The sequence below is a fragment of the Globicephala melas genome, chromosome 5 (assembly GCF_963455315.2).
Source record: "Globicephala melas chromosome 5, mGloMel1.2, whole genome shotgun sequence".
In the NCBI taxonomy this organism is placed as follows: domain Eukaryota; kingdom Metazoa; phylum Chordata; class Mammalia; order Artiodactyla; family Delphinidae; genus Globicephala; species Globicephala melas.
The window spans coordinates 121,020,400-121,046,871 of NC_083318.1; the positions used below are offsets into that span (position 1 = coordinate 121,020,400).

Sequence of the window (26,472 nt, forward strand, 5' to 3'; positions counted from 1 at the left end):
CATACATATGATTTTTACCATCATTTGAGATGATAATCTATTTTGATTATCAGTCTTCTATGACATAGCATTTCCACGTGAAAACATATGTGTATGCTTAATGAGTAGGAAGTACATGTTTGCAGAATGGAATACAGGTTACCAAACGATTTTTCACATTTACAAAAATTCAATAAGACATAGTTCACGAAGCCATGAAACCATGACTTTACTCTAAATTTTGTTAGAACTTTTATCTCAGTGGTCTGAGATTGACTCATGTTTTTAAACTAGGCAAGTGAAATTTTTTTGCTCCTTTATAAAGTACTTTATAAAGTACAGATAACATTGACTCGCAAGTAGAAGTAAGAAGAATTCGGATCATTATTACTGCGGCCATGGCGTTTGTTTACAGTTATCTTCATTAGTGTGATCTGGCTTTTGTTGTATAACAAACTGCTGTTTACACATAAAGCTGTGCTTGTGGTTTTGTTTGTAGTAATGCGATGATGTGACAGCTTTCTTGATTTGTATTTCCAGAATGCAACTTTAGAAAGGTAGGCAGGTTGAGTTTTAGTCTCGACTGACTGTAGTTTTTCAGATTTTCAGCATCTTCTTGAGTGTGTTCACAGACCCTGGTCAGTTTTTAAACCTTAAAAATGGAAGGGCATGGCAGCATTGGAGAGGAAAAGCATTCGTTTAGATAACGTCAGAAAGTTACTTCATCTAGCAAAACTTGGGCTGTTTCATTTTGTCTGTTCTTGCATAAAAACAATGGAAAGAAAAACAATTCAGAGAAAACATCTTGGTAGTGCCATTTGTTGGAAAGCAGAATAGTTTGATCCATTTACTGTTTTATATTTTTAAAAAGAAACATTGTATAATTATAAGGCAAAAGACAGAAGTCAATAAATAGAAGAATAACTATTTCCCCCTCTCCTCCCTTAATACAACCCATAGTCTGGTTTTTTCTCTTAAGTGGTGCTCCACGGACCTTGTTCCAAACTCTGGCTTCCCTTCATGTCTCCCTGCCTGTTCCTGTCTTTAACTCTTCTTCATGTGGCCCTAACATTCCCTACAGGCTGGGCTGTAGAACTTTGCTTATATGACAGTTAAACACTTGGAGGAAATCGAACTGTATGTGACAAGTCTGCTGCTTTGTTAAATCTCTTGCCCTTTCCTCTCTTCCCATCTCCAGGTATTTTGTAATGGGCCTTTTACCTTAACCCAAATGGTAGAAATTCCAGATACCATGGTAGGTTGTTGAGGGGTCAATTCCTGGGAAGTGTTTTGGGGAATTTCTCAAAAGCTCTAGTTAGGGTACCCTTGTGCTTTATGTCAGATTGCTTTTAACTCTTGGGAATGCAAAAAAAGGAGCTGTCCTTCTGTGTATTGTCAGCTTATATAGTATTTGTGTAGACAAAGTACACATAGAGAAATTCTGGAAAGCTATCTAGGATCTTATAAGCAAGACGATTGTAGCTAAGTAAAATGTTAAGTAAATAGGGATTCAAGCCACTAGTGTTTCTAGCTGAATGAGGCTGGTAATACTACTTAATTAAAGAAAACAAAAATATGGTACATCAGTGATAACTGTCATGTTTGGATCTTGAAATGGAATATTAAATAATACCATTTCTTTGCAGTGTGTCAAGAAGAGCTCATTGTGAATTTATTTTACTGATGTTTGTTACCATCAGTTGAGCTTTTCCATGTATCTGGTTTTCCATTTGAGTATATTAAAACTGCATTAATTCAGTGTCATTAATTGAAACTTTGACTAAATGTCATTGTTTGGTGGCTGAAGTTTACATCAGCACTGGATGTGAAGAAAGGGGACCGACTGCTAATCTAATTAATACTATACGCAACACGATTTGGGCATGGTGAATATCCTTCAAAAGAGAACAAATTCTTTTCAGGACTTAGTGAACGCAAGGAAATTAATGCTGTTAATTGCAAATTAGATTGATCTCTTCCTTAATCCTTTCAGGATTTCCACTATAAAGTAAATATAACACAAGTGCATTGTTTTCAAAACATTCTGTAAACTTAAGGCTTAAGGCAACAGTTGCAGCTGGGATTCAGGGAAATTCCAGTGCCATCAGTTAGAAGAATTAACGTTTAAAAAATAATAGTGTTTTGGGAACTGTGGGAAGAACCTCTGCTTTAAAGAACAATCTAAGACATCCAGTTAAAATGTGAAAAAAGTAACACCTTAGGCTCTAGTTAGAGGTTTACTCTGACATTTGTTTAGATTACTTTCAAAATATGCCTTTTAAGATCTGTTTGTTTCTTTATGATGTGCTTTTATTTGTAATTTTAGAGATATGAAATATGACTGACATAGTATGCGTTTATAGCTTTTATAATTGGCCTCTTCTGCTTTTCCTTATCTTTTTTGTGTCAGCCATGTGTAAAGTTGAAACTAATTATGAAACCAAATAAAGAATCCACTTAGAGTGACCTCATTGGAAAACAGCATTTTTCTAGACATAGTCTCCTTTTAGCAAATCCAGTTAAATGATATGAAAAAATCATTTTGTTAATTTTTTCAGCACCTTTCTAGTGTAGCATTCTCCTGATGTTCAAGAGGAATACAGTGAGATTTTGAGTCCCAGCTTCCTATAATTCCACTGTTACGTGTTAATAACATCACAGGCTACTTGTCCTCTGTGTAAATGGGCAGCAGTTGTACTCGCCACTCACTTGTGAGAACCAGAAGATCATCAAATGGGAGTTGAGAGCCTGGAAGGTTACCCTTGGTCCACTCACCTGGGAATGGCAATTCAGTCACTGCTGACACAGAATTACAAATGACAGCATGTTAATGTGTTTTCAGGGTCACTCAAGAATAGTCAGGACCATTAATATTGAAATTCATGAATGCCTTGGGTCTACAGTGGTAGCTCATGTGACATTTATTTTATGGTTGAAGAAATGGAGCCAGAATAGATAGAATGGTTGGTCACAGGTGGGACTAGAATGGAGGTGAGTGTAAGCAAATTCTTCCCTTTGGCAAAGATGCTCTTCTCTCTTGAGCATCTGTTTGAAACTGTCACTTCTTTTAGTAATATTTAGGATATCACATTTTGTTTTGAAATTTTCTTTATTGAATTACTGGCTATATAAAATAGTTTTATTAGGGGAAGCTTTTATATCTTTATATTTAGCAGAAATTTAAAGTCTGATGGTAAATCTGGTTTGATCTTGGCATGAAGTTTACTAAAGGAAAACTGTTAAACAGTGTTTTCTATTCATATCAATATATACACAGAAATAGAAATAGCGTACACTCCTGGTAAGGAGTTTTATTTACTTTTATTTTGAAAGGTGTTATTGTAAGACTGTTTGTCTGAACTACAGATAATGGCCCATATTGTTACTCTGGTTTGAGGATTTTGTTAATTTCTAGGGAAAGCTCTAGAAAATAGGAGCCAGTGTTTCTTTTTTTTTTTTGCAGTACGCGGGCCTCTCACTGCTGTGGCCTCTCCCGTTGCGGAGCACAGGCTCGGGACGCACAGGCTCAGCAGCCATGGCTCACCGGCCCAGCCGCTCTGCGGCATGTGAGATCCTCCCGGACCGGGGTGTGAACCCGTGTCCCCTGCATAGGCAGGCGGACTCTCAACCACTGCGCCACCAGGGAAGCCCAGGAGCCAGTGTTTCTTAGGCGATCTACTCCTTTTTTAAAATACAGTCATCAGGTAGGAATGATGTAGACTGAAACAGGGTTTCAGTTTGTAAACTGTCTTTAATATTCTTTGCATTTTGGCATTTTGAACCCATTTTATTTTATAATATTTCCATCTCCTGTATTCATTGATAAGCCATCCATTATATTTCATATAAGAAATCAAATTAAAAATTTCATATTCCTCCACGGTTAGGGATTGTGAATAATGGCTTAAAGCAGGTGGACTATCAACTTGAGGGCTTAGACCTATTGCTGGAATCTCAAATCCATTTCACAAGTGCACATGCAGGTATTTAAAAAAAAAAAACAAACTCTGAGGAAGCAGTTATCAGTTATTAAAATGCTATATGTTTTTGGAATTGGATGGATTCCTTTTGAGACCATCATAGAGAGGAATAGAACTTTGTGTTTTTCTTTTTATTTCCCTAGTCTGTGCTTTTGCCTCACAGCAAAATATATTCAACTCTATTTTAAAAGGTGGTCTCTCTGACTTTCTTTGAACTTCCATCCCTTACAGCTGGAAATTCTGCATGTCTCTGCAAAAGAGCAAAACAAACAAGTCAATTACCAAAGATTTACGTTAACAGCTGCCTCCAGATTATGACATACCACCTTTCAATGTTTGTCAATTTCAGATACTTTCTATAGTTGTGAAACCCGAAGAATGATGGTTGATGTTCAGAGAGAATATTTTATTCATATGGAGCTAAATTTAAAAAAAATTTCCCATCAGCCCCAGGATTCTAAGAGTTAAAGAGTCTCTTTCTACAGTGACTGTATAGCTCCAGTTTTTCTTTTTGGGAGGAGCAGCTACTTCTGATTTAAAATGTTCAGTTGTCTCTGTGTAGTATTGGAATGTTTTGGAAATTTTAGTATGTCAGTGTCTAAACTGTATCTCCCAAGATTGCTGCATTTACTTGGAAGTTACATAAAATAATTTGTTAAAATGTGTATTCAAACTTTTAGTTTGGGAAATACAGTGCCTAGCTAATAGTGCCTAGCTCAATGCCTTGCACTTTGGGCACTGAATAAATTCTTGTTGAATGATTTGGGCAATGCACAATTATCACGTGTCTCCTGAAGCCATAAATGGAGACACATTATATGTTTATTTTGAGTGCGTTATATAAATTTCGATTCTCTGTAGATGGCTCTATATGGTGACTGCCCGGTTAATTGGAATGCTGCCTTCTCCAGCGACATCAGGGAATGGAGTATGAGAAGAAGGCATTACGAAGGTGACACAGATTGAGGGCAGTTTTGTTGTTTGGTCATTTGGACTGGCTTTATGCCAGCTGAGTTTAAAAGGCTAAATCCTTTTCAACCTAGCATATTAACTTGAACCTGAAAGCTTTCTTTCAGTTTCTGTTGTATTTCTCCTTAGGCCGATCAATTTTTGACGAGTGAGAAAAGATATGTTAATCATTCAGTGTTTGATTTATTGGGTGATTTATATGTTTTAACTATTGTCCAGACTTGGACTTGAAGAGAACAATGACCTGGCAAATCTCATGACGAAAAACAAAACACGAAAAATCGAAACCAAAACAAAGCAAAATTCTCTTCCTTTGTTTACGTCTCAATTCATCATTTTCTGTAAAGCTTTTGTAATCCAGAAATGCAGCCTTCTCCAGCATAAGCTCCTGCCCTTCTCTGCCCCCCCAGTGTCACTGGAGGCTATCTAGTGGGAAGATACAGGGGCCGTGAGAAGTTAAAAAAGGTGGCACCAACTCTGCTGACTCCTTATGTTCTCCTAAGTGGGCTTTAAGCCATCCATTGACATTTGGTTTTAAACATCTTGTGAGCTATGCCATTTTATCAAATTAAATTAAAAGCACAATATATTCTCTTAAAATGACAGAACCTGAGTCAGGGCTTCAAGTTTGTGGTATAATTTTTTTGCTTTTTACAAAGGAATTAAATTTCTTTTTATTATTAAACCTGGCATTGTTGATCTGCTATGTATATTTAATGTTAATAAATTAAAGTACATGCATACCTTCTCTGTGTGGGTCTGACTATTGGCATGATAACAGTTCTCATCATTTAATTCTCATTATATTACAGCTTTAGTTCAAATGTCACCTCCTCTGGGACCCACATCTCCTGATACCTTCACTCATTGGCGTGAAGGGACACAGTCTCTTCAGTCTCACAGCGGACACCTTGAATAGAGCATGTTGCTGTGATGATCTGTTTACCTGACTGCCTCTCCTCCCCAGAAGTGGAGAGCCCAGAAGACTGGGTGTTGGTTCCACTTATCTTTGTATCTTTAGCCCTAGCACAGGGCCTACCCTAGAACAGGCATTTGATACACGATTGTTAAATAAATGAAATGATAGGTAAAGGATAAGAGGGATTTAAAATTTTAAATTATAGGGTTCTTTTCTGTTTTGAAATTTTGTGGATCTTAAATCATGGGTGGCTCACAAACGTGAGGGGTTTCTTGATTTGTAAGTGCCCATCCTGTAGAAGGTGTTTTTCACATGAGTTTTGAAATACTCTGTTTTATAATTGGGGTTGTATGTTTTTTGCCTAATAGCCAGCCTGCAGAAGCATAACTGGCAATAGTGGCTTACCCAGGGAGTGCTTAGTTTTCAGTGAGTCAGTGTCAAAGGGTGTATAGGTCGATTTACTCAAAGTTAGGTGATGCTTTTTTTCCTCAGGAAGATTGGAGATGATCCCAGGCTGTGGGGGTGAGCTATTGTGACAGGCATCTGGGAGGCCCAGAGTCCACTTCACAATCATATTGCTTACCTCGAGAAACGCGCAAATCCAAATGAATAAAGGTTAATACGTGTAGGAACCAAAACAGAGATGTAAAACGTACTGCAGGCCCAAATATGAGGTGTCTGTGTCATAATACTACAAAGTCTTCAGGCCGGGACTACAGGCTGCTTGTGAGTCCGCTCTCCTGATGGCATAGCTGCATGGTGAATGCTTTGAGGAAAGCATGGCCCTGGGATCAGGGAGGCAACAGGGAGGCAGCATGGTGAGCTGCCTGCTCTGATGGCTGTCACAGAGGACCACAGATGGATCTGCACGAGCCCAGACTTGGTCATATGGCTCCCCGTTAAAGCAGGCCAGCCGGGGCTTTCCCAGCTCTGGGTTATGAGCCAGGATTTAATGTCTCCCTAGCACAGAAATACATTTCCTTCAAGGAGCTGAAGACTAGGGAAACTATATTCCTACATAAAAATCTCATCATTGTCAACCTTCGCCGATCTGCGTTTAGCAGCCGGGGGGGAATCGCTCTTGTCTTCACCTCTAGTCAGAATTCTACATGAGTGCTGTGTCTCACTGCACGTGCACTTCTAGAAACAGATGTAGAAAATTTGGAATATGTTGGGGGGGAAAAAAAGAGGTCCCCTCCGAGTGACTAAAGGATTTTAAATTGTGACAGGAACTGAGAGATTCTTCAGTCTTAAAAAGAAAAGGTTGAGTGGTGATTAAACTGTAGATTTAACATATTAAAAAGTCTCTTTCTACAGTGGATCACACTCAGATGTTATCCGTCACCACTATCAAGTGGATAAGAGAAAACACTGTTCGGAAGCATTAGGGATTTAGGTGATTTTTTTATTTTTTATTTTTTATAACCAGTCAAGGACATTTAACCCTGGAATGCATTGTGGGGATCTTCTGAATAGAGAGAATACATGATCCTCATTTATTTGGGTGTAAATCTGAGACTAAAATTATGAAAATTTGAAGCTAGAAGAAACCTTGGAAATCTAACTCCTGTCCAGCCTGGAGCCAGTCCTCTGATTGTGAACTGGTGAGAGGGATCGGAGTTTATGTGGGAAACCTTTTATCTCTTACACTTGCTCAAGTCTGACCCTAACCACAATGAACAAATCGGACTCCTAGAATGGGACAGCGCCCCAGAAATCTAGCTCAGGCTATCCCCAGTGTGGAACCCCTGTCCAGACTCGCTGAGGGATAGTTTTCCACTGCCTGTGAACATATCTAGTGAGAAGGAGCTCCCGAATTCTTAAGATCTCCTGCTCTATCCTGGCCATTTCTGCCCGTCAGGATGTTTCCTAATGTTTGACCTCAGTCTGATGCTCTGACATACATGTTTGTTTTTCCTTGCATTGCCCTACAGAGTTCGATGAAATGAACCTTTTCTTTTGCAAGAGAGCTTATTTGATACTAAAAACAGCTTCCCTGTTCTTAACTCTTCTAGCTTTTTCCCACATGTCATGGTTTCTGGGCTTTTCCCCATCCCAGTAGCCTTCTTGGAAAACCACATCAGGTTGTCAGGGTCTCTTGAAACTGGGGAAGTGGGCAAAGGTTCATCTTGGCTTCCTTCCTTCTATGGAACCTCCAGCACCATGGGCTCGGTTGCTTCACTGTTCTTGTGCTAACCTTTAAACTTCCTGGAACGCAAGTCCTCCACTTGGGGGGCCCAGTCTAGCATCCATCCCATGATGTCCCTTTTCTGGGTGAGGACCCCCAGAGTCGGGATGCTCTTACTTCTCGTGCCCTTCCTACTGAATTTTCCTTCAATTGTATCTTCTCCCAGTCCTGCTGCATCTGCAGCTTTAAGGTATCGAATACCTAATCTGCTCTGTAACTAGGAGCTTTCCAGAAAACCTGGCTAGCAAATGCATTTTACCAGTGACTTCTGTAGGCATTGGTTGTATTTTGCTTGCTTTTATTTGTAATACAGGCGAGTACTAAAGACAGTGTGATAGCCTGACACCACGGTGGTTTAGTGGGGTAATTGAGGACAGGCCAAGTTCCTTGTTTACTTTTCAAATCACACCATGAAGGCGCCTCAGCACCCGACTTGACCAGAGCCCAAACCTGCCTCTTCTGCCTGCTCTAACTTCTGGCACACTCTGTCTTTAATAGTTGTTGATAAACAGCTCCTAAGGCCATTGAAATTGGCTAACCCAGCGAGTCTGATCGTAATTTGATAACTAGTTTAAGTTTCACCGAGGCCTAAAAGAGGCCAGTGGCTTCCAACTGCAGTGTCACAACACAGTTCTGTGTTACACTCAGCTGTGAGGTATTAACAGCTACTGATAACGACATACAGAAGTTTGCAAATGACTTATTTTAAAATATCTATATATAAACTAGGGTGGATTCAAGTTCAGCCTTAAAATGCTACTTTCACTTCATCCTGATGTGTTTCCTCATGCGGGAGAGGATGCGAGCTGCAGCTGTCATGGTGGGTATTTGCATAGCTTGCAGTCCTCTTGATCTTACCGATATGCCTTTAATCACAGTCAAAATCAGACATTCTTGTGAGCTGTGGCAGTGTTTGCCTTCATTTCCGTGAGCATTTTTGAGGATAGTTTATTAGAACCTGGATTCACTCATGCTAGTGTTCTGTGCAAGTGAATGTCATGTCATATGCATCTTGAGAGAAAAAAAAGTCTGAGACTTGAGAGTAGAGAACAGACCTTTGCTAGCCAGATCTGAAGATTGAATAGATCTTGAAACATAGGTAGGCACTTTTGGGGTGATTTCAAAGTTCCTTATGAAACTTTCTCTCCTCCAACATCTCCTAGGGGGTCACACCTGAACTTCCATTGTAAATTACTTATTTAGGATAAGATTGGCCTTCTTGATAGAGGTTTGGAAAGTAACTGATCTTTAAAAAATAATTTAGTGAATTGACTAGTTGTTTTTTTTGTTGTTGTTTTTTTGCCTTTGGGTGGTATTGAATCCAGGAAAAATCCTGTATTTTAGGAGTCTTTTTGTGAGTGAACGTTCATTTCTCTTTAAATCCATATCCCATGCCTCTTGTACCACTCGATTTTCCATACTGCCTCCTTCAAGTATATCATTGTAATATCCCCCAGTTGGTAAATAGATTAAATAATCCATTATCAAGTGTAAAATAGCTGTTAAAAAATATTATTTCCTTCACTTACCACACCATCCATCTCTCCATCCATTCTTCCGTTCTGTCCATGCATGCATGCACCAGAGTTTTAGTGCCCCCTGCTTCCTGGCTCTGTGCTATGTTCTCAGAGCTTACAATAAAGTAGACAGTCTCTGAAGGTTATTGTCCAGTGTGAGGTGCGAAAGCAAATCACAATATAAGTTATAATTACTTTAATAGCAGAAGATGCAGCATGCTGTGGAGTGCGGAAACGGAAGTGACTGTCTTCAGAGACTGTACTTTCATTTTTTGGCAAAAATAAATGGAACCGATATTAATTTTCTCTGTGTGTAGCATGATAGGCACATTGTTAGGATGTGGGCTTATTTTAAAGTGAAGATGGCATAAAAAGTGCTGCAAAAGGAGTGATGAGCATTTAGATCTGAAATTCTGTAGCTATTACAGCTACCTGTGAGCAAAGTATATGCGAGAATCATGGGCTGTTGAAGGTGGAAGTGACTTTTAAAGTCAACTAGTTAGCTATCTTCCAAAAAAGAAAAAAAAGACCTTCCTGTAAAATGGTTAATAACCCCCTACCCCCCCTAATTTCCAGTGATGGGGAGGCAGCATCAGAGTGTGGAAAGAGTACTGGTTTATGGTTTGACAGAACCTGCATTTCAATCCTCCTTTCTCCATGTGCCAGCTGTGTGTTCATGGGGAAGTTATGTAATCATCCCGAACCCAATTTTTCTTAACTGAAAAGTGGAAACAGTAATACTGATTTTGAAGGTGGTGGTAGCCAGGAGAGGAATTGTATGTGAAATGCCTTCCCTACTGCCTGCTCAAAAAGAGCCCTTGGTAGCTGTTAGGTATTGTTATTTTATTGTTGGACAGCTCCCTTGAAAGCGCAGCGTTCTTCTTCTAGAATTAACCTGCATTAAAGCATATACTTTGTCACCTCCTACCCACTGTCAAATCCATTGTAGTTTGGGGGCCTCTACCATTCCTCTGAAACAGTATGGCAAAGGTCACCAATGACTGTCCAGTTGCTGGTCTCTGTGATATTTGACATGGTGGGCCACCTCTTTCTTCCAGAAACATTGTCCTCATTGTCTTTCTTGGATTTCCCCTTTTTCTGACTTGTCAGCTCGTCTTGATTGAATCCTAAATGTTCTTTTAACCCTTTACAAGTTCTTCCAGGCAGTTTCACCTCCTTACACTCATAGGATTTACTTCTGCTTATAGGCTGATGATTAACACATCTGTATCTGCTATCTAGTCTTTTGTCTGGATCTTTCTCTCAAACCGTATATGCAGCAGTTGCTGTGGATGGATATGGTGAAAGTAAAGTGGGGTGTTTGTTCTCCTGTGTTTTCTATCCTGGGTGCAATGTGACTACCATCTGTCCAGTTAATTAAATCTGTCCTTCAGTTGAGATCTTTTAAATACTTCACCCAGTGCAGCAGTATCCTCCCAACATTAGTCTCTTTGTTTTCAAACTTGTCCCCTCTCTAACATTCATTATCATTAGAGTGATCATTTAAAAATGAACATCTGATTCAGCTAATCCCATTTTTGGTGATCTTTTTCTGACTGAATTTTAGGAATTCTTTATATTATAGGATTTGACCCTTATTGCCTGAATATCAAAAATATTTACAGTATATATAGAGTATGTCACATTGTGCTGAACTTACTTTAAGTGTCTTCAGTTTATTACAATATAAGTTCTTGGGAGCAGGGAGAACATTTTTTATTTACATGTGTATTCTGCATGCATGGGGCTATTTGGTCTATATAAAGTTGATGGAACTAAACTGAACAACTTAAAAACCCCAATGATACCTTCTATGGTTTTCTGTTTGTTGTTCCTCTGCATGGAACACTCTTGCTCATTACTGTGTCCTTCTGTGTAAAACTTACTTTGCTGATCCCCTCAGGCATAGCTGCCTGTGCTTCCTCTTGTACTTGGTACACACAGGGTATCACAAACATTTGCAACACAACTTTCTCTTTAACTGTGAAATCTTCCAGGACAAGCCTCTATTCACTTCATCTCCCCAGGCTTAGCATGATGACTGGCACATAATTAATCTTTGTTTTTATCTCTCCAGCAAACGAATTGACTGGAAAAGCTATATCTGATCATCACGAAAACGTAGTGATAGCAGTACTTGCTTTTTTTCTCCTCCAATATCATACTTTTTATTAACGTAGCCCAGGTTGGATTGCTTTTTCTAGTACGCTTGACTTATGGAATCCCTGACTTCCTTATCCATCTCCCCAGGCATTTTCATGTAAACGTATAAGCCAGGTCTCCTTTACTCTGGATTCTGTAATTATTTTACACACTTCTAAGCACAAGTATTAGCTTGTGCTAATAATATAATATGAGCTTCTAGGCTTTTTAGATCTTTTATTTAAACATATGGATTCTTTTACCTCTTCTTTCTAGTTATTTGCCCCAATTTATGTCCTTAGTAGATTTGCCTAGGCCTTTATTTAAGCTTGGCAACCAAATGAATTTTTGGAGCCAGTCAGTGTGGATGAGTGAGTTCACAAATCTTTATTTTAGGTTCTGCATATATAACATGGGAAAAAATCCCACCTGTGTTAATAAAAAACTTGTGGCTTCTGTTTAAAAAAAGAAAAAAAGGGAGGTGCTTGAGTAATCGTTGTCCTTGACCTTTTCCTTACCTAATTGATGTGTTTTTCTATAGCTGTACTTTAGAATGATAAATTAAAAACAATTTTCCAGTGCCTTTGCCTGCCTTGAGACTTCCTTTAATCTTTTGTCATTTCAGGGAGTGGAAGGAATGAATTTTCCATCGATAATGGTTAGGGAGTTGGTGTGTTTATTAATGGCATATGTCTTGTAATATGTTATTTCACCTGATTATATTTGAAGAGAACACTTGTTAACTTGTCAGCTACTTTGTTTCTCCATAGGATCTCTCTCAAAGTAAATAGATAGTAAAGTGAATACACACACACACACACACACACACACACACACGAGCTTTGTATTCTAAAAATGTTAATAACATTAATGTATATGCCCTGCACATGCATTACCTAGCTCTAGCCTTCTAATCACACTGAGACTAGGGGAGATTCAGTACCCTTCCAAGGTCATGCAAGCGAGTGAGTGGTGGAGCAGGTGTTTGGACTCTAGATCCTGGACTTACCACCATGACACTAAGCTCAAGTATACTCAAGGCCACATTCATTAGTTGGTATCAATGAATTGATAGAAAATAGAGTTTATTAGGGATTTGTTTTTATGTAAAATATTGTTACTGCTGGAAATCACTTTAGTGGAACACCATTAGCCTTTCCTGTGGGAGAAAAATGTAGCTTTCTAATGGGGCAAGTATATCGGCTTCCTTTTTAGAAATATGTAGCTGAGGTTCACAAACAATGGGACTGTTAACCAGGCTTTACTTGGCACCGCTGACCCTATCATTGTGTTATAAGACAAACTAATCTAAAACATAAAAAGAGTGCTAACTGTGAGTTACATAAAGAAGGTATTTTTATTGGACCTTGAGTTTTTCCTCTAGGTTAAAACCATGAAAAAAAAAAATCTAGTGCTGGCTGTGGTATCTACTGTTGGCCTTTGTTTTAGAGTCTTTGCTTCTTTATATTCATGTTCATATTTTTGTCACTAAAGCAAATAAAGGAAGCCACACGTAGCTAAAGTGAAAGCCACTTCAAGGAGACGTCACATGAAACATTTTGAGGAGGGAGTTATGTGGTTTCATCGTAGCATTTTAGATGCAAATGCGAATCGTTCTGAGATCAGAATTTTTCGTTTACCACTTGTAACCATCCTGTACTATGGCGAATGCTGAGAACTAGCCTAGTTGCACTTTTAAACCAATGTTGTAATTAGTTAAAAGGGTGATGATTCAGATTGAGAATTTTAATGCTTCTCTGACGCAGGTGATTAGAGAAATTCATTTCTTTGTTCATATGATTGCTAAACACATTTCTGATCGAGCTACACCTGGTTGGACTGACTGTGGGAAGTCTTGCAGGTAAAATTGCTGTAGGTCACAGGCTCAGCTGGAACGAAAGATGGAGCACCCTGCCTTGATGCCCTGAGTGTGAATTCAGGGAGCTCCAATTTCATACTGAGGCCTCTGGCTTTCCCTTGCTTCACGGCTAATACCTTTGTATGTGGGAAATTTTCTTCCCTGCTGGAATCATCTTAGGTTCATATTTTCTTTTCCTCTCCTTTTTTCCCCCTGTGACATTTTTGTGAACCTTGGATTTCAAATATGATTTTTTTTTTTTTGGTGGTTGTTTAAAGGTGTTCATTAACACATAGAAGAAAAAATTGAATAACCTTAATTCTTAGAGCGCAGTACAACTAGGGTATTTCATTGACAGTTCTTGTTTTTTTATTTATAAGTATATATGTATAAATAAATATATATTTCATGGCTTGAAGAAACAGAATATACGTTACAACTTTCCTGCTGTGTGTGTTTATTTTAATCCTTGAGCCAGACCTTGCCTGAAATAAGCTTTACCTTTTAAGGAAATTGATACCATGGTATGATTATGCTTAGTGTTTATTATTGCATGCATAGATAATTTGAATGTTATTAGTAAAAGAAACATATCAGGTAAGTCTGTATTCAGATAGGAATATCTTAAGTAAAATAACCAGTGACTAAGCGTCCCATTCATTCCATATATGAACAGTATGAAAAATATGTAAGAAACATGCTTGGTTACTTTTTTAAAAAACGTGGCTTTAACTTGTGTCTTAAGAGTGAAATTGTAGAGTAGAAGATTAATAACAGAGTGCTTCTTTTGAGAGTTCCCCTGGAAAGTACGACTCCTGAACTCATTTTACTATTTGTTCTTTCTTTAACTGAAGAGGGAGGCCAGCATATTTGCAGTACATTCCAGGCTTTAGAGTTTGTACTTATGGAAGAGAGTCATGCCCCTTGGAGTCCCATTTAGTGACAACATTTGATTAGAATTCAATTGGAATGGATATAAGTGAGATTTGATGTGTCATTTTTTCTACATATTCTTTAAAAAATGGAAACGTGCATAAATCGCTTACTGTATATCCACTATCTAAAATAATTTTTCCCTGTCACTCTTATGCTAAACTGTGTATTGTGAAGTTATGCACTTTTCCTCTGTATAAGGTTTCCAACGGTGAGGTTTTGTGAATGATTGGATTTATTTCTGGAATGATGGAATTGTCTCCAATAATGTATATTTTTAAATGATTATGTAATTATGTTATAGATAATAAAGGTACCATCTGTTCTTATTTGAACTCCTGTCCTGTGAAGAGATGGAACCAGAAGTGATAGTTTGCTTTTGATTATTTGGCATGTATTCAAGATATTACTTTCCTCCTGAACTGCTGTCCCCAGCTGCTATCCAGAGATTTTCATAAATGAAAGTAGTGACTGTGAGAAAAAGCCATGTTACTTGTAGTCAGGGCAATCGTGTAGCAGCTAGATGTGATGTTTGTCTATAGGTCACCCTTAGTTGATTGACATGCATTGACCCTTGTGTTGTCATGCAAGAAACCTTTTTATGCATTTATCTCAGGATATGGCATTCTGGAGAATTCATTATATGTTACTTGTTGCTATTTATGATGGAATCTGGTCTAGACTGTTAAGAAAGGGATAATAGGATGAAATGGCCGGGTGATGGCAAACCATCTTCAGTCATCATAGACCCACCTGTTTCTATTTTAGAAACACTTTACCATTCTTTTTGCTTCTCTTTAAATTTGACCCATTTGGATTAAAATTAAATTTGTCTTTATGATGTGACCTGCTTAGTGTCAGTTATTTTTTTAAAATGCTGTTTCCTTTAATTCCTGTGGTAAAGCTTATCAGGTGGCTAATGTGAAAACCTACTGAAGAGTCTTCTGGGGATCAGAGAAGTTAAATAATTTGTTCATGGTCACAGAACTAATCAGTGGTGAAGCTGAGATTCAAAAGTAGAACACTTGGGCTTCCCTGGTGGCGCAGTGGTTGAGAGTCCGCCTGCCGAGGCAGGGGACACGGGTTCGTGCCCCGGTCCGGGAAGATCCCACATGCCGCAGAGCGGCTGGGCCCGTGAGCCATGGCCGCTGAGCCTGCGCGTCCGGAGCCTGTGCTCTGCAACGGGAGACGCCACAACAGTGAGAGGCCCGCGTACCGCAAAAAAAAAAAAAAAAAAAAAGTAGAACACTTAAGAATTATTTTGAAAAATTTCAGGTATACATAGAGGTTGAGAGAAGACGACCATTAACCCCCATGTACTTAACTCACAGTTAATCATGGAGATATTCTGATTTCACTATATTTGCTTTATATATTCCTTTTTTCTTCTTCTTTAGTGAAGTATGTTAAAGCAGATCTGGGACATCATGTTATCAATTGTCAAATTTTGACTCTGGGGCAAACATTTTATCTCTATACCAAATGGTCTGAGTGTAGGAGAGAATGTCATAACGTAAACACTGAACAAATGGAAGCCATATCTTTCTAGAAAATGAGTTATATATCTGCATTCAGTTTTCTTGATATGGGTAGTCATCATTGCTATTCATTTGTTAATAAAATAGTGATGAAAGAGCTAAAAATTAGTGAGTACTGATTCTGGGCTAGGAACAGCCCCTCATGCTTCATGCGTATTAGCTCATTCAGTTCACAATAACCCCCTGTTATATAATCATTTCTTGTGGGTCAAATTGCTTTTTAAAAATAAGTATGTCTTTATATATATAAAAGTGAAATATTCTACATCACCTTCAACTGTAATATCTTTTCCGCTTCTCGCTTTTAATACTGATTATAGTAATATATGGATGGAGGGATAGAAGGTTGCTGCTCAGAAGTATGGTCCATAGACCAGCAGGGTCAGCTTTGCCTGGGAGCACATTAGAAATACAATCTCAGGCCATAACCTAGGCTTTTTGCATCAATTTGCATTTTGAATAAGATCCTTAAGACTTCTATATGCATATTAAAGTTTGAGAAGCCCTGGATAGCATTTAAACAAGTGCCTCCCAAGCATGGCTGCACATTCAATCACCTGGAAAACTTTGAAACCTACCAGTGTGGCCTCCCCTTGACCAATTAAATTAGACTCTCTAGGTGAGGCCCCAGCATTTGTTTTGTTTTTGTTTTTTTCTAAGTCTCCTGGTGATACTTAAGTTTGGCCAGGCTTTAAAGTGCACTGATTTAATAGGACTAGAGTATCTTTCCATTCTGTTTTAGCTACTTAACTCTAAACAAAACATTTCATCTTGTAAATCATATATTGAGAATGATGCTATCGATATGAGAATGGAAGATGAAAGAAATGTTTGGCTTACACTGAATCTTTTTGGTGATGTTAATTCATTGATAATTCCGTTGAAAAGAATTCCCTTTTATGCAGGACTGAACTTCCTCACTGTTCTTATTCGTCCTTGGCACTAGGGAATGAAAATGCTGCCAAAATTTATTGTCTTTTTTTTTTTTTCCCCCATTTTATCCTTCAGGTGAAGAATTAGAGGGAGGCAGGGAGTTGTGAAATACCAAATGGATGAAAACTGGGCTAAAAGTCATTAAATAAATTCATGAGATTACACTGGATAGGAGTCTATTTTAATTTTGCTCTTAAATTTTGTTTCCTGTGTGTACATGGATATTTGCTTTTCTTTAAGTCAGTGACTTCTGTATTCTGTCATTCATCTGCAGTTATTGAGTGCTTAGAAAATGCAGCCAAATGAACAAAGTAGTTGAAGGGAACCGAACAATGCAGAGAAGTGCAGTATTTATGTGCTCCTTACCCTGAGTTGCAGGTGGTGGAGTGGTTTAGAGCCTGGGCTCTGGAGCCAAACTACCTGCATGGAATCCTAGCTCTGCTGCTTATTTGCCGTGTGACCAGGGTCAAGTTAATTATGTGCCTCAGTTTTTTTGTTTATGTTTTTGTTTTAATCTGTAAAACAGGGTAATAATGGCATTTACCTGTAGAATTGTTGTGGTGATTAGATGAATTAATATATGTGTAAAGCACTTAGAAGAGTGCCTAGCACATAGTAAGTGCTATGTATTTGCTGATAGTATTACGATTATTAAATTTTCCATACCTAGAAGAGAAAAGGTGGCTTATATGTGAAAGTATAGACCCTTACCCTAATGCTTTTAACATGGGAGAGATTCTTCAGGCTAAAACAGGATTTTTGTTTGGGGAAATTGGGTCCCTGATTAGAGCAGGGACACAATATGTAATATGTTCAGACATTTACGTATTCTGACTCCATTTGTTCCTTGATACATTGGGTAAGTGGGTTAATCAATCCAAGCTTGACTGAAGTGGGGGGTCGGTAACACTTATCACATGGATACAATTAACCTTAGTTTGTAGAAGTACTTTATATTCCTCGAATAAGAGGCCTTGAAGAAATTCAAATTTTAGTCTTTAAAATAATTGCTTTCCCAAAAGCCCTGTGGTAGCACGTTTGAATAATTTTAAAGCCATTCGCTAGATTAGTAGCATTTTATAGTTTGGTTTTATTTGAGGAATGGCTTTAGACACAGAGGAAATGTGACAGACAGATTAGGAGGCTCTCATGGCAGGCCTGAGTTATTGGAATATTAGGACCATAAATATGGATACTTCAAGGAACCTGAAGATTACAGTTTAGCCCAGTGCCTTTATTTTACAGATGACAGAATTGTGGCTGAAATGTGAAGGTTTTAATGCTCTAGTGAGAATGCACATTTTATTTTTACTTATTTTTTATACTTTTCTCATTAATTAAATACATTTTATGCACATAAATGCATATATGTGTCAAGTGTGGCAAAAATAATGTAGTAGCAACACTGAATACTTTCCTATAATACAGTATTTTTTGTGTCCATTTTTATACCTCTTCAAAGTTGTGATATCAACAAAATGTTTTACTTCTTTATCACAGTGATTACATGCATTTGGAATAAATATGGTATCTATTTTTTATGGGCAAGCTTAGGCATGTTTTTGTTGGCACAGAAAAAATCACTATGTGAAGAGAGTGACTATTATTTATTTAACATTTAACCTGAAAATGTTAAAAATGTGTTCAAAAGAGCTCATTTGACAAGGGTTCTGGGTCAGAAGTATTAAAGGACAAATGAAAGAAGGATTTCTTATTCTTAGTCAGGCTTGGGGGAAAGGGCCAACCTTCTGCAGGGGAAATGACTGTAAATGGTCTTCGCAGTTAAGGCACTCTGTTGCAACAGCTGCCTTTCTGATCGACCTGTTTTTTCCCCTTTCTTCACAGTATTACTGCTAAAAACACCTTTCTATTGGCACTTGAACTCTGCCATTTGACTCTTCAACTTTCTCTTGTTTCCTGCATGCAATTAAAATTTCTTGCTCTTATCCTGGCAACTTTGTGCAGTCTTGGTACCAAGCTGCTTGTCTTTGTTTTCGTTTTGTTACTCCCATCTTGGGGGCTTGTTCACTGGTACTCAGCATCCTTGGAAGGGTTCCCACATTTCTTGCCAGATGACAACAACACATGAATCCTGCTCCTTTGTTCTTTTGTAGTAAGCTTTTGGGGGAGGAAAATTTAGAGAAAGAAAACCAAAAAAAAGAGAAAAAATGTACTCTCAGCACTGAAGATGGAAATGACAGTTGTGCTCACTGATGGACTTTTTGGTGCTTGTTGACATTTTTAAGCCTTTAGGATAAGGATTGCTTTTCCTTGCCTTAGTGACATAATAGTGTATGCAGAGTAACAGCCAGTACCTATTTACCTGTGAAATGCTGTTGTGTTTGTTTTTTCAAATAAGTGTATATGGTTTCTGGACTATGTCTATTTTTTTTTTTAAATGTGACTCTGAGTCAGTTGTATCAAAGGACTTGTGTTTCTACTTTTTATTTCTGTTAAAATGCATAAAAAAATAAACATGTCTGGACATGCTTGTATCTGTAGAGCTGATGTCCTGGAGCTTGTTTATAAGCATTATCATTGGTAACATATAGGTGAGAAAACTGAATCACAGTTTTGGATCACACAGCTCACTGGTGAACATAGAAGCACAAATTATGTCTACTGTATTGGATAAGAGTCATTTGATAGCAAATACATAAAAACCTTCCAAAATAGCTCTTCTTACAACTGGAAATCCAAGGAATAGATTTGGCTTTAAACGCACATGTAAAGAGGTGTGGTTCTTCCCTCTGTGATGCTTTCCACTTAGTTGGCTTCATAATCATGCAGGCTTTCCATTCCCCTTAAGGTAGACTAGGTCCCTTTCTGCTGGACAAGAAACTTCTCAACCAAAAAGTAAAAAAAAAAAAAAAAAAAAAAAAGAAAAAAAAATCAAATTGGCAGCAAATGAGAATATAATGAAGTGGAAAAAATTATTTTAAAAGCACACACTCATTGGAGAGAATTTCTTCTGAGCTACTGAGGTTCTGAAAGCAAAGAATTCTCTCTCAAAGAGTTTTATCAGATTGAAAAAAGCTGCCTGGCTTACAAAAGGAAGAACAGTTATCTGACCTTCCTTCAGTAATATGTGGCCCCCCAAAAGAATGAGTAACAAATTACATGATCACTTTTAAAAGCTAGTTGGATATGCTATTTTTGAAATGATTAAGATTATGGTCTGACTATTGATTTTCAGCTGTTTGGCATATCTCCAAGGAAAAGCTACAAATGAGTGGAGATGCCACTCACACCCATAAATGTTCACTCACACCCATGAACATCTGTTTAGTGTTCATTAAGTTTCAATAAATTTCTAAACCAGCTACAAATTGTATGAGTCTTACTCAAGAATACACGTTACTTAATTGAAACAAATTATACTCCTTTAAAATATTAAGTCATCAATTTTGAATGGGCAGTAGTAGATTAGATGATAATACAAAATTGACAGTAGTTTTGTAATAGCAGTTTGTTTCTTTCATCTAGGATAGGGTTAAAGGAGAAAAATATTCTCAAATTAGTTGAAAAATTTGAGTTAAGAATTCATTCAAACATATTTAGAGGGGGTTTCAGACAAAAGTATAATGGTATCAATTACTGAATGTGTTTAAACATCCAAGAGATCGTAATAGGCCTATGTTAATACAAAATAAATATCCTACTAAGTGTGGCAAAGTAGATCCAGCAAAAGCTCTTAAGTACAATTGTTTTTATAATATCATATATGTTAAGCAGACTGAGTTGGGTGCACTTAGCCTCTTTATATCAATTTTCTCTTCTCAAATGGAGACATCTACTTCCCTAGAATAATGGTGAAGGATATGTAAGTTACTGTGTGTATCTTACATTTCCTTCACTCAATCCATAGGAGTCAGTGAGTTAGAGGGACAGCAGGCCAAAAAAATTACCAAGAATCATTAAATCTAAGAGCAAGATCAGGAAATAGTACTCTGTCTTACAGAAACTACTAAGAGTTATACACACACCACTTCTAGTATATATATGTGTGTGTATATATATATATATATAATATTAATCTGGAAGTAACCTATCCCAAATTGTGATTAAAATAGTTTACATTTGAAATTAGATATTAACGTTAAGGAGGCACTCCCTATAGGCTACCCTAAAATGTAATCAATTAAAACTAAATTGTTGGGCTTCCCTGGTGGCGCAGTGGTTGGGAGTCCGCCTGCCGATGCAGGGGACGTGGGTTCGCGCCCTGGTCCGGGAGGATCCCACATGCCGCGGAGCGGCTGGGCCCGTGAGCCATGGCCGCTGAGCCTGCGCGTCCGGAGCCTGTGCTCCACAACGGGAGAGGCCACAGCGGTGAGAGGCCCGCGTACCGCAAAAAAAAAAAAACAAAAAAAAACCCCAAAACTAAACTGTTCACTTAGATGTTATATTGATATTTAAATAGTAGAGGTGCAGAAGGAAGACAATATTTTAGAAACGGATCAGCACATCCACAGAATAGCTTCAGTGGAATATTTTTTAAAAATTCAATGTGTTCCTTAAAAGATGTGTACTTCTAACAGAAAAAGGAAAACGTTTCAGGCTACAAGAGTTTGACCAAAACATGACACAAACACAGCTATTCCCTCATTTTAGAGTTCAACAAGCAATATTCTAATTGGTAATTAAACTATCATTAATTTGTAAATTTGTTGGCCTATCAGACCTGGACACAATGACTGATCCAAGAGTGGGCATATGATCCCATCAGAATCTTTTGAGAGAGATCATATGGATTTCACAAATAGATGAACTTGAAGGAGAAATTCTACTATCTTGATTATGGATTGAATTAGTGGAAATTACATCACGTTACCATGGGAGAAATTGAAGGGTTTCATCAGTGTGTGTGTACATGTGCATATGCCTGTACATGTTGGGAGTGCTGAGATGACAGAGCCCCGAGACCATGTTTAAGGAATGACACATGACTTGATTTTATTTTGCTGAGGACTGTTTGTCCAGCTTTGTCTAGCTGAGTGCAGTCAGATGGGTTATGGAAAATGATTGTGGGAAGTTGGGAATGCGTTTGAGAAAGAGGAGATGAGAGCGGAGGGTAGGGGAAATGCCATAAGGATTGGAACATTGGGGAAAAATATTTAAAGAGAATTTCGAGGATATTTGCTTTGTTGTGTGTGAAATGACTCCCTCCTCTGTCTTCCCAGAACACTTTTGAAAAAAATCACCTTTTTTTGGTTCTTGTGTTTTTGAGATGGTGTTTGTGTTTTTCTCAAATGCCTCATCATCAAAGATAGACTCCTAGTAGAAAAGACTGTGTCATGTAGGTGACATCAGGGACCAAGAAAGCCTACTTACATTCAAGTTACAAGTTTTTAAATACTAATATAAGTATAACATATATGAGCAAATACTTGCGCCTAGGTTAACTATTGAAGCACCTTTCAGATTTGATTCCTTATCAACATTTGCATTTTCTCCTGTGTTCTCCATTCAGTTATTTGTTCATGACCTCTGGATATTAGAAGTTTTAGAAGATAGGGGCCATTTAAAGTGTGTGGCACCCCTATTGGTAGAATTTGTCACTTAATCCAGTGCCCTATATTCTAACCCTGGAAAAAGATCACCATTTATGAAAGGAGTCTCACTTGATTTTGTCTGATAGACTTAGTGATTCTTTATAATGTAAATGTTGAGAATAAGTGGCAAAAATGTAAAATCACGTTTATTCATTTGATTGCCTATAATGAGATGAATCCAGTGGGGTAATGTATTCTCCCTAGGAAATAACACTGGGTATGTCAGTCTCAGTTATCTCTGATCTGCTTGAAAAGTTTAATAATATTATGAGTAAATCAGAGATTATATGCACATTTCTCTGGCAGATTCATCTAGGTGCCTCCAAATATCCATTCTAACCTTCCATTTTAGTAATAATAAAACTCTGCTTTTTAGCTCAGCACTTTCCTACCCAGTCAGAAAGCCTACATTTCCCAGTTTTCTTTATAGCCAGGTGAGTGCCTGTGACAAGTTCTATTTATTGGGAAAAGGTTGAAGTACTGAGTGTTACTTTGAGACATGTCCTTAAAAAAGAAGGATAATACACTTCTTTTTTTTTTTTTTTTGCGGTACGCGGACCTCTCACTGTTGTGGCCTCTCCCGCAATGAGCCACCGCAATGAGAAGCTGGTGCACCGCAATGAAGAGTAGCCCCTGCTCGCCGCAACTAGAGAAAGCCCATGAGCAGCAACGAAGACCCAACGCAGCCAAAAATAAATAAACAAATTAATTAAATAAATTTAAAAAATAAATAAAAGAGAGTTGCTGTTCTGAAAATTAAGTGTTTTGGTAAATTGGCTGGTAATAGCTCCTTAATTAAAATGTGATAAATTAGAAGCCTAACTCCAAAACTTATTCTTTAAAATCAACATATATTGAAATATCTACAGTAATGCCAGTACAGGTGTTGGATAGTGTAGTGCAAACATATTTTTGCAAATATCTGATTTCCTTCGGTTTCTGGATTGTTTCCCAGTTTTAAATGTAGGCATTAAATGTACTTAAAAATTGCAAATGCATTCTATTTTCCGTCACAATTACTTGATAGCTTGTGCCTAGTGTTTCCTGTTGTACAGTAATGACTGTATCCTCCTAGTATTTGTCCGTCAAGTGAAGCACTCCTTAGAATAAAAGAGCTTTGGGGATCATTTCCCCCATTTTTCATGTTTTTGTTAATCAGCTGGGGTTGACATTTGATTATTCCAACCCTCAAATTCACAGCCATTTAAAAGTTAAGCTTAATAGAGTTTTATTTTATTTTATTTTTAAATTTTTATTTATTTATTTATTTTTGACTGTGTTGGGTCTTCGTTGCTACATGCGGGCTTTCTCTAGTTGCGGTGAGCGGGGGCTACTCTTTGTTGCAGTGCACGGGCTTCTCATTGTGGTGACTTCTCTTGTTGCAGAGCTCGGGCTCTAGATGAGCGGGCTTCAGTAGTTGTGGCACATGGGCTCAGTAGTTGTGGCTCACAGGCTTAGTTGCTCCGCGACATGTGGGATCTTCCCGGACCAGGGCTCGAACCTGTGTCCCCTGCATTGGCAGGCAGATTCTTGACCATTGCACCACCAGGGAAGTCCCTAATAGAGTTTTAAATAATCCAAACAAGGTATATCTTATATAATTTTATTTTAATTTAAAATTCTGTTACCAAAAAATCCAGGGTAGCCATTTGCTTATAATAAATCATGCCTTCTTCTAGGAATTTTTAAAGTATGTTTAATGAGCCTCCTGAGTAGACAGCTGTGCTGCCTGAATTGCCTTAGACTCTGAAAACATTTTAGATGGAAGGTACTACCAACATGGAGTGCTGATCTCTACACATACCGCTAAAGAGGGTGGTTCAGAAAGGTAGGGCTGGGATGTTTTCTTGCAACTCAAAACAGAACATTAACTAAAACTAAGAGAAAACTGTAGAAAATCCTCATGTCTACCATGTTTGGAGGTGTCAGCTAGACAAATAGGAATACTAATCTGAACCTTCAAGAAAATGACCCTTCGTTTTAGAATAACACATCTTGGAAAAGAAGATGACTCTATTTGTTTTAAGTCAGAACCTCCAATGGTATGTCTTAGAGATTAATTCCACATATAGGATCCTCTTAGGACAGAATTTCCTGGTATCAAAAACTAAAAGATGTTTAACAGAAAAAAATGCATTCTTACACATGAAATGTTTTGTAATAACGAATGATGGCACTTAAGGAAAATGCAAGAATTTGAGAGGTCAAAGGTGAGGGATTTGGTTAGATAGAAGAAAAGAAAAGAAGAAATAAACTTTTGAAAGTGCATTAGAATGCTCTTCTTGCCTTATATTTTGGTTTGTATTTCTAAAGTGCTTTTTTACACTCACTTGTGTTTTGATTGTCTTTGATAAATTTTGTTCTTTGCTGTTTGTCTCTATAGCACTAATCTATACACTTTCTTTTCTAAAATTATAATAAAAGATTACTTGAAATTTCTTCAGATAATGATCATACAGCTGTTTTCAAACAACATTTTACTAAAGGAGGAGCTATTTTAACTTTTTCATTTTACGCACAATCTTTGTACCTTAACAAAGTGAATGGTCATTCATCCAACCCAACAGCTAAAATTGTGGCGGAAATATAATAGAAGAGCAAAAGTGAACATGTGGCACTGTGTTTTCATAATTTTTTAGAAAACGTACACTGATCTCTTAGAATTTTAGCTATACTTGGGTTCACTGGCAAATAAGAAATCCTGAAATGATGGATTATCTATTTCATTGCTGTGATTTATTCAATGTGAGTGAGAATTGACTCTTAATTCTTGATCTTTAAATTAGTCCCTTTTCATAAAGCTTAATTTTTGTGTGATTTTATTCTTTGCTTAAATAAAAAGATTTTGGTATTTTTCACTATTCCATTTAGTATTAACTAAATTTTCTCCTCTTGTCTTTAGGATGATGAATTTCAAGTAATCTGCTCTTCTATCTCAAATGTATTAATATAAATTGTATCTTGCCAAGTAAATCTATAATTTCTGTTTAATTTGAACAAGATCCTAGGCTCAGGCTCTTATGCATGCCTTCTACTGAATTTTGTCATGGATTTCATGTATTATTCTGTAGTATTTATTTTTGGATTGAAGTAAATAATATTAATTTATAAAATCAAACATAAATTCCTTCTTTCTTTTGAAATGGAATTTCTGCGTTATTATTCTTGTAGGACAAGTATCACTCATTTTGAAAAAGTTTGAGGGCTTGTGTGATTACATTATTCCTGTAAGCCAAGTTAAAATAGAGCTTAATAATCATTTTTATTGGCTACTGAGAATTCATGGTTTTTTTAAATTTAAGCCTTATTTTAAGTTTTGTAGCATTATATTAATTGTGAGAGATTTAAAAAACATTGGCAGTGGAAAACAAACTAGTATGTGGAAAAACAAGAAGTCAGTCATGAAAAGCTTGTCTTTATACTTATACAATTATCAGCAATACTTCAGTTGAAGAAAGTATAACTGGCATACCTTAGTTAGCCCTTGTTAGATGTTAGGTAACTTCAAAATTTGTTAAGTTTTTGTAATTGTACTTAGCTAAGCAAATCTTTATTTACATATTAATCTTTTCATATGGAGCATGAGATATAGAATTAAAGTGTTTGGGTTTGTTGAATCATTGGGTTTGTTGAATCATTAGTTGATAAATACATGCTTTCTTTTTAAAATAGAGTAATATGTACCATTTTTTAGAAGTATTTTTTCTTTTTTGATCAGTGTAAGAATATTTTATAGCAACACTCGATTGTATTACATACTAGAAAACAGGATCTCTTTTGGTTGATTCTGACTGCTAACCATCCTTGTGTAGACTACAAAGAGAATCAATCGACAGAAGAAAGTCTGTTTTTATGTGGTATGTCTGGGTTTCTTTTAAAAGATACACAATTTGAATTTTCCCAGGGCCCTACCTGGTAGATAATAATACTTTTTCTTTTAGCTGCTGTATTTTATTTTTCGGCA

General features: G+C 37.3%; 1 protein-coding gene across 4 annotated transcripts in view; it reads left to right on the forward strand.

The window, feature by feature from the left end:
- Nucleotides 1–26,472, forward strand: part of PPP3CA (protein phosphatase 3 catalytic subunit alpha) — a 294,947-nt gene that overhangs the window by 2,912 nt on the left and 265,563 nt on the right. The gene's annotated exons all lie outside the window — the stretch shown is intronic.